Genomic DNA, 9,683 nt, shown 5'->3' with positions numbered 1-9,683 from the left:
CGGTTAGAGGAACCGGGTAGATGAAACCAGCATGGAGAAGTTTTTCAACTTCTGCCTTAATGGCAGCGGCTTTCTTGGGGTGCACCTGCCTGAGCCGTTGTCGTACTGGTTTGACATCCGGATACATCTTAATTTCGTGTTCAACGATACTCGAGTCAATGCCTGGCATCTCATCATATGACCAAGCAAAGACATCTCTGAACTCGCGAAAAAGAGCGTTATATATTTCCAGTTCTGAAGGAGAACAACCTTTGCCGACATAAATATTCTCTACAACATTTGTTTTAGTTGAGATATTTATGGCTATAGTCTCTTCAATATTGGATAAGTTTCGCTCGGAATCCACCGTATTTACAGTATTTGATAGGAATTCAAAGATTGAAGGGTGATAAAGGTCATTTTGAGTATCTTCTTCATATTCTGGAAGAAGGGAACGATGGTGGCAATCATTCCATGGTGCCCCTTCAATCAACATTGATTGTAGAATTCCTTCGTCGGTTCCATGCACTCTCGACCAAGGATCTAAAGGGGTACCATATTCTCTAGACCTATCTACCCAAATGCTTGATGAGCGTTGATTTGGGTTCACCTCCCATGCCTGAAACATTGATTGCTACAATATTTCTATTGGGCTCGGGGGCAAAACCATTGCATGATCCATGTTGATATCGTCTTCTGAGATCTTCGTGGAAGATATCATATTGCAGGTACCTATCGACGCTACTTCCGCCAAATCAATTGGAGGTGGAAGAGCGAAAGTTCCCATCAATATGGGATCTTTTAGTAGGCCTACTCCGATATTCTGAAGCGAATGGGGGCTTCCATGGATCATGGGAATGCTTCCTGTAACTTGTGAACCATTGGGGAGGAAGTTTTGTTGGTCGATGATCGTAATTCCCCCTTGAAAAGGGAATGCGATCTTTCTGAAATAGGTCGACACAACAGCTGCCATGGCATATATCCACGGTCTTCCTAGCAGGATGTTGTAATCAAGATTCCCATCGATGACTTCAACATCTATTTCTATTGTTTTTCCCCCTAGTTCAACCTTCAAGTTATTTAGGATACCATATGGGGTATATGTCCTTCCATCGAATGCTTTTAATGTCGTCGAAGATCGCGACAAGGTTGGAGATCCTAAAGTTTTCCAGCAACTCATCGACATAATACATGTAGATGCCCCCTCATCAATAATTGTTCGGTGAACAGTTTTGTTGAGGGCTTTCACTTGAATAAGGAAAGCTAGTTGAGCTGGTAACTGAGGATCGTATCCTTTGTGGTCGAAGGATACAAGATTGGAATCCTTAGGATCAACCCCACCAATGGCCGATAACAAAGCCTGCCTTTGGGATGGACAATTTTGTAGTACTTCAAGAGTCGACATAGCGGATGGCGATTGGGCCAAATCTTCCACTATGTTATAATGCTGCGCTGCTCTGGCACGAGGATTAAATGTCGACCTGTGTACTACTCCCTTTGGCGGTTTTATTGTTAATTCAGGAATGATGGGTGGTACAACTTCTGTCGAAGTTGTTGTCGAACTACTCGGTTGATCTTTACCTTTGTCGTTCGACAGCTGCGGATTCCCGTAATCTTTGTTTCTTGTCGAAATCAAAGCATCATTTTGTTGCTTGGAAATCGACAACATTAGCACTTGCGACGGGGAAGCATTTCCACTGTCAACCAGATTTGTGCCTGGATTTGGAAACGGGTCAGTTAACACAGCTGAGGTTTGTGAACTCTTAAAGAATCTTTTAAGCTCAGCTTTGTATGGACATTCTCTCGTCCAGTGATTCTCATCACATATCTGACACCCAAAAGGGGGTTTCCTATCTCCAGGAGGGTTTGAAGAAGTTTTTTCGGGAGATGACTCACCCTGTTTCTTCTTCTTCCCTTTGTTTTGTTTCTTCTTGCTTCCTGGTTGTTTGGTTTCTTTGCCTTTATCTGCTGATACGGCATTTACTTCCGAAGCAAGAATTTCATCTTTTGCATTTTGATCTGAAATCTTACGGGCTTTCTTGGACGAAGCCTTTGTCGATTTCGCGTTTGTCGTGCCAATCACGCCATCGCCGGCATGAGAGTCATTATTTGATTTAGGAGGAGGAGGAATTGAGAATTCTGGTCTAGGGGTGTCAGGTATTTTGTCGTAGAGCGTGCGAGACTGAGTACAGACCAAGTCTAGATATTGAGCACGAGTGATAACTTGCTCTTCCGTTACGACTCCCCCCTTCGCCACATCTTCCGTTATGGCAGGAAGTAACAACTTGATAAACCATTCAGCTAATAGCTGATCGGGAACGTACGTTTTTACGATCCTACGACGACGTCGCCACTCATGTATATGATCAGATATGTGAGTGGCCGTTGTCTGTTTGAAGTTGGTTAAGATTTCTGTTCCTGTCTCATACCTTATCGGTAATTGAAAATGGGTTAAGAAAGTCGTGGCTAAGGTGCTGAAATTGTCGAACGAAGCTCTAGGCAATTCAATATACCATTTTGCCGCTGGACCCGTTAACGTCCTCTGAAAAAGGCGAAGCCTTATCGAATCATCGTTTAGGGTGTTTGATGAACACCATAGATGAAATGTCATCACGTGATTCGATGGGTCTTCACCTGGATTTCCATTAAACTTAGGAATGTCTGATGGAAGCTTGTGAGGAATCGCTGGCCACCAAGGGGCGTAAGCGATTGGATCGTTTGTTAACCGGTGTAAATCGGGTAACTCTAAAGTTGCCACGAATGGTAACTGTTGATTCAGGTTAGGTGAAGCATACCCAAGGTACGATGGAATTGCTTGAGCAGTTGGCCTTTGCATACCAGCATAATGTAGTTGATGTTGGTATGACTGATACGGTTGGTGGACTTGACCATTGTAAAGTGGTTGATTTTGACCGTTTTGAATGTATGGTTGTCCACTGTTCGCAAAGATCTACTGCTCAGAACCTTGGTATTGCACCAGCCACGGTTGTGAAGCCATGCTCTGTTGTGCTATACCAACCGTCGGACCAAGATGTGGGGTAATTGTACCTATTTGAACCTGTGTCGCCCCACCAGTTGGCGATCGTGGTTGAGTCACAGGGTCAAGGGGCTGTTGCATTACAACCTGAGAAATCTGAGGTTGACATACAACAGGCATCGTTTGAACTTGTGACACTGTTACAATAGCTGGTGTTGTTGGGATGTTCGACATAGGTACACATTGTTGCATAGAATACACAACTCTTGGTTGTTGGGGTAGCATAGGTACCCAACCACTTGTCGTAACTCCAGTATAACCTGAATACTGTTGAGAACTCCCGTACGGATATCCTCCCGGAGGGGGTAATGAAAGGGCATACTGCCCCCCATACGGTGGTAATCCGGAACTCAAGGGGATTGTTTGCCCTTGGGGACTGGATGGCCCAAATTGACTTCCAAATGGATCAATTTGTCGAGTCTCAACATAAGAGTTGCCGGATATTATTCCGGAGGAACAAACAGGAACGGACCACACTGTCGAAATAGTCCCTGGATGGACTCCTTCTAGCGGTTGTGAGCTAGTCGGGACAGATGGTATGCCGGCAAACATTGTCGGAGTGACAGCAGGGAGTTCTGCCATCGCTGTGTCATTTGACACAGTCCTAGATGTTGACGGTTGTTCAGACATTTTGAGTCTATCCAAAAGATTACCTAGCGATTCTACAGGAACTTCCACTGGTGGTAGACTAACTTTTGATGTCGCAGGAAATAGAGTGACCCCGACTCCAAAATGTGTTGGAGTACTTGCTTGCGGATCTTCTATAATTTCCTCTATCGCAATCAAACCAGGTGGAAGGGGAAGACCGTCAGGTCCGTAAAATATTTCTGGTGCCGAAGAAGGGGTTGAATCGACAGCGATAGATGTTTGAGGAGCAAGACTCTCTGAACTGGTTGCAGATGGAACTGGTTCAGTAACGCAAGTGTTTGCTCTCAGACTAGGATCAGTATCACTGTCCCTTTGTGGCTGTTGAACTTCCTCTATAGGGGCAGGGTTTCCAGAAATGTTTGGAGTAACCGGAATCTTGGATGTTGTTGGAACACTTGTTCTAACTTTGATAGGAGATTTTGAACCGGTTAAACGAGTTCGCTTTGTCCGTACTGTTTTCGATTCCGGAGACAAAGACGGTTGACTCGTAAGCCTCCGCGAACGACGGGGTTTCAATTGACTTTCTTCCACGATTGCAGATTACTCGATCAACCAAAATACAAAAGGGGAAAGTGTGTTTCCGAATTAAATGAATTTTTAGACGCTTTAGACACAACTTGCTTTTTCAATTTTAAAGAGTCGAGAAAAAGCTAAAGATGACTCTAGTCTCCTTCGATGTTTTAACGAGCCCGAAGTGACAAATGCTCGGATGGACTTTTTTCGTTATAGAGTCTGAAAAAGGCCAAAAAGAATTGCTCTGGAGTTCTAGGTAGAGGGTGTGCCAAACTTTTCGCAAAACCGCAAAATACTTTTTAGGGTACGGGCGGTCAATCTTCCTGAATGCTGTGTTCAGTGCATTGCGATCAGTAGGGCGGCCGACACGGCTTCCTATGGATAAAGGTTATATTCCTATAGGGGTCTCCCAATATATACGCGACGGTACGTGGGAGCACAATCCGTACTGGCACTTATCGTCTCTCAGGAGGAATCACCCAACCATCAGTGAGGCGACCAGTGACCAGGTTTTACGACGCCGGAACACGTCTCTAGCCTAGACCTCTATGTTGTGCGTTATGTTACAAAGCGTTGTTAAGTTCATTCAATTTATTTTAGGTTGATCTTTCTTAGAAGTTTGCCTTTTTGGATCACCACGAGATGTATGATACAATTCCTAAATGCAGTCTAAAGATGATAAGCAAGCTTTTATATCTTTTCAACAATGAAAATCCTAGCTACAAGGGGAAAAGAAAGACACCACCTTTTCTCAAAGAGCATAGAGCACACTGTAATGCACTTTTTCCTAAATCAACATACAAACTGTCAAAATGCAAATGCACATATGCATGTATTTGTTTTCACTTTCTTAATATTGATGCCTAAAAAGAAAGCTGTTGTACAAATTCGAATTCGATCTCAAGTGAAAAACACAAACAAGTTCCTTTTTCGAAATCAAAAAGACGATTACGACACTTTATGATTTACTTGTTTTGACACTTGAAATGCATAAATTCAAACCAAAAGACAAAAGTAGAAGCTAAATCAACTGTGAACAGCAAACAAACTCACTCCCAAGATCGAAATGACACTTACGACAGGTCTAGATCTAAGGGCGACAGTATGATTAGTTTACTTTTGTAATGGGAAACTGCAAATGATGTAACAAATACACAAAGAACAAATACACAAAGAACAAATACAGTTTCTTTATACAAACGAGGCGGAATTGAGGCAAAGAAAAGGGGTTTCAGATAGGTACACTGACTGATAACAGGCTGCAAAAAACAGAGATAAAACTGAGCAAAAGGAAGCAGGGAACCACAGCTGCACAAGGCAAAGACTGATCAGCGCACCCTCAACACAGAGAAACTGAACTTCAGCACAGGTAGCCTTCACGGGACCTGCGTTGAAATGCAGAACCTCTTCACAGGGTCTGCGCTAAAGCAGAAACGAGAGTTGTTTCTGGGTTCTGGGTTACAGTTTGCAGTTTAATCTACAGTTTTTGGCCGGATAAAAGCTATCAATTAGGTACAATTAGAAGGATGATTTATAGGAGGACTAAGATCTATCACAAAGGGCTGTTAGAGCACTTGTGGATTAGCTGTTCAGATCATAAACAGGCCCAGTGAGTGGACTAGAGTAGCTGATCTCTACTTTGCATTTGTAGATGGCAAATGCAGTTCGATTCGGCACTCTTGAGTTTATGAAATGAATAGCAATAGAAACACAAGTAAACTAACAAGATACTGTCCCCAGCGGAGTTGCCAATTTGTTGTTGGGAAAAGTATCCAATTCGGAATGCCCCTATCCCACTCTAAGAGGTGATAGTGCCTTAGCAACAAACAAGGAAAACTATCTGAGTGTTCTTCTTTATGAGATGTAAATAGAGAAAGAAGGATGTAACTAACCGGTGTCTTCCGCTAGTTTGTCGATCCAATCACTCTCTCTTTTGTTCGCTTCCCGCTGCCTGCTCTTTCACTGGTCCAGCTTCACCCAGTTCCTGCAAGATCACAAGAGAGGAAAACTACACAAAAGACATAGATTCACATTCATAACTAGTTTAGGATCAGATGTAAACTAAATATGCAAATATAACAAAACATCATTGAAATACAAGCATATAGGAGAAACTCAAATAGCTTTATTGATATGATAACAAGGTTCAAGAGGAGATACAACCAAATGAGTCCCGATCCAGCATCTACCTCCCAGCAAAGGAATCCCTTCCTCTCCTCCAACAAAGCATAAATCACCCAATGTACTAATCTCAATCTCAAACCAACAACAATTATCTGCAAAGTACAAAATTCCAACCTCTTGAACCTCTGGGTGAGAGATCCATATATAGATGTAAGCAGAGAGGATGAGTCAGCTTATGTTTTGACTTGTGGCTTCTCTCTGTCAGTTCTTGCTTCCACTTGGAGGTTGAGAACCTCTTACTCATCATTTGGTCGAATTCATTGAGGCAAGTGTCATTGAGGAAGATTCTGGAAGCTTCCAGGGTTTTTCCACCTCGTTGAATGAACTTGCCATTTGTCATTTCCCGCTCAGCGCACCCTGGTAGTGCTTCTACCTGCGTTGTAGTGCACCTAGCCAGTGTAACCTCTGCATTTCAACGCAGGCAGCTAGTGGAGCCACTGAATTGATCCTGATTTGACCATTTCTGAGTTGTTTTTGGTGGAGAACTTATGGGAGAAGCTGTCATTGGTTGACCTTGTTCCTTTAGGGGTAGGAACAACTCTTTTAGGGACTTTGGATCCCTTGGATTATGGACATCTCATGCTCAATGCTGTAAGGCACAAAAATGTCTATAACATTCACCCAATTTGGTCTACATCCACGAAGAAACAACCAGGACTTCATTTTATATTATCCAACAAAATGAAGAGATACAACCTAAAACAAATCTGATGTAATTTCCTCTTCTCTCTCACACAATCTCCTCTTCGTTTCTTGCAAATAATAATCATGCACAACTACAATACAATTCCCTCATATAAACTAAGGGTTTCCTTCTAGGGAAAAAACCCTAAATTAACATAACTTTTACCATCATATCTTTCACCTATTGAATGGCCAATATTGACTATGAAATTACAATATTTTACAAGGCAAATTTTCATCTATTTTTTGGTTCGAGGGTGCTTCCCACGAACCCTTGCTAGTGGGGTGCGATACTACGGGCATCATTGTCACCTCATTAGGAATGGGGGGCCAACACAACTAAAATGAGACCTCTGAGTCAAGAAGATAATCGAGCTTCACACCTAATAGGGAGGTCGCAGTTTATGATTACAGATAGTAGTGCCCAATCACTATAGAAGGATTTGGACCATACTGCCATACATAATCTCTTGACATGGAATCTTGATTTGTGGAAGTCCAACTAAAATAGTAGAATGGATTGGAGTATGACAATATTCTTGTAAAAACATCGAGGACCAGTTTCTCTATTCTGCAAATATCTAGGAAGATGATGAACACCAAACAAAAGGAATCCTCATAGATTCAAAGGGAACATGTATCATTTCTACTCTTGAACCCAAGTTAAGCTATGCAAGTATTTTCTTCACCAAAAAGTTTCCGAGGATGCGGAATTGCAAGAGAGGAGGTTTTATTTCCATATATACAGTTCTCATTGATGATAATCTTTCACTCTTCTCAAAATATCTATATTGAGGCATCCACAGACTCTTTAGTTTGCACTAATACACATGTAGGATCAATTTTTTTTTTTAATTGCTAAATGCCAAGTTTGTAGGCTTTTCAACCATTGAAGTTGATGATACAATAATGTTTGTAGTGCTATCACACTTAGAAAAAAAAGAATCTAATGGTTTTCTTGGGGTGGTTGATGTAGATATAATGATGGTGGAAGCCCTATCATTCTGTCCATCATATTTAGAGGAAACCATAATTTGTACTATTTCTTTAGTTTCCCAAGTGGATTTAGACATTATTTGGCTTATTGATGATTGTTGACTATGAATTTCACCATGAGTATATGGTTTAGCTGTATTCATATTACCTTCATGCTCGGATGAGACCAAATTCGATAACCCTTCATGAGAATGAAGATTTTCCCTTGCTTTCTCAATGCTTTCCATGAATTCATTAGTACCAATATAACCTTCATACTGCCACAATAGGCTTCCATTATATCTAGTAGCTGACAAAGTTGGAGCATATTCATGTGGGAAGAAAACTGAAAAATGAACAACATATATGCTTCCTTCTAGAAGATATGGGACAACACAATATTCGTACAACAACTTCACCACCTCTGCATCCTGGATTGTGGATTGGTCAAGATGAAAAAAATTCTCACAAGGATCTCCAGTATATACTAACATAACCTCCCACCAAGTCTTGGCTGCAACTATTTTTTGGGACATAGATCCCTTAAACACTATTGATGATAATGAAACCTCCATCTTCCCAATCTTATGTAACGCTAATGCCTGGTAGTTGAATTTGCACATATGCATTAATGAATCTTGCATGTGTTGGCATTATGATTCTGGTATGGCTCTATGTTACAGATGTTGTACTTGATGGCAACACCCTCAAGTGGCAATGCTCTGATCAGGCTCTCAAAATGTTGGAAATTAAGAGATACACAGGTGAATGGTTCAAAAGGTGCGTACCCGCAGGTACGCTGGCCAGGAAGTGCGTTCATACACGCAGGTTACCCGTTCATGAGGTGCGTACCCCCAGTTCACTCACTTCAAGGCAGAGAAGTGCGCTCACATGGGGTTTCTTATGTTTGGCCCGTGGTATTTAGCCCGCCATTCTTGATTCTATGGTTTTGGCCCGTGGTATAGGATCTAATTTTGCCCCGGTTTGGATCCCTTGTATTGGTTATTGATGGTTTTGTCCCATGGTGTGAATAAGGGCTTGACTATAAATAGGGAAGGAGATCACTTGGCTAATGCATCTTTTGCAAATTGAATATCTTAAGATCTGGGTTATCGATTTAAAAGCTTGATCTATATAAAAGTGAAGTTGAGAGTGAATCTATGAAGTGTGATCTCTCGGGCGCATGATCAGATCTGGGCATCTGACTATCTGTGGCACACTGGGGGACTGCCAATTCGGCCCTAATTAGAGGTATGCAGGTGATTAACAGTGCAAGTGCGTGGGTACGCAGAGCAGAAGAAGGCGCAGTGCGTGGGTACGCAGAGCAGAAGAAGGCGTAGTGCGTGGGTACGCAGCGCGACAGAGGTTCAGGTGCATAGGCACAGTGAAAGTACGCGGCGCTACAGAAGCCGCAGGTGCATAGATATGCGGCGCGATAGCATCTGAGGGTGCGTGGCCACAGTAGTAGTACGCGACGCGATAGAAGCAGTGGATGCGTGAGCACAGTGAAGGTACGCGGCGCGTTTAAAGGAACAGTGCGTGGATACGCAGTGTAGTTCAAGGCTCTCTGCGGGGATATGCAGAGGAGCAGAAGGTGAAGTGCGTAGCAATGCATGCCAGATAAAGAAAAATTGCGTATCTGTCTTAAGGCATTTATTTGACT

The 9,683-nt window shown here is 42.4% G+C and overlaps 1 pseudogene; it reads right to left on the bottom strand.

Moving 5' to 3' along the window:
- Positions 1 to 7,831: 7,831 nt before the first annotated feature.
- LOC149148672 (plant UBX domain-containing protein 11-like) lies at positions 7,832 to 8,595 on the bottom strand (annotated as a pseudogene).
- Between the last annotated feature and the right edge of the window lie 1,088 nt (positions 8,596 to 9,683).

The sequence above is a fragment of the Pinus tabuliformis genome, chromosome 9 (genome assembly GCF_031772625.1).
Source record: "Pinus tabuliformis cultivar Carrire ecotype Pingquan chromosome 9, CPIR1, whole genome shotgun sequence".
In the NCBI taxonomy this organism is placed as follows: domain Eukaryota; kingdom Viridiplantae; phylum Streptophyta; class Pinopsida; order Pinales; family Pinaceae; genus Pinus; species Pinus tabuliformis.
Note: the sequence above shows the minus strand (reverse complement) of the source record. Positions and strands in the feature narration are given on the sequence as shown.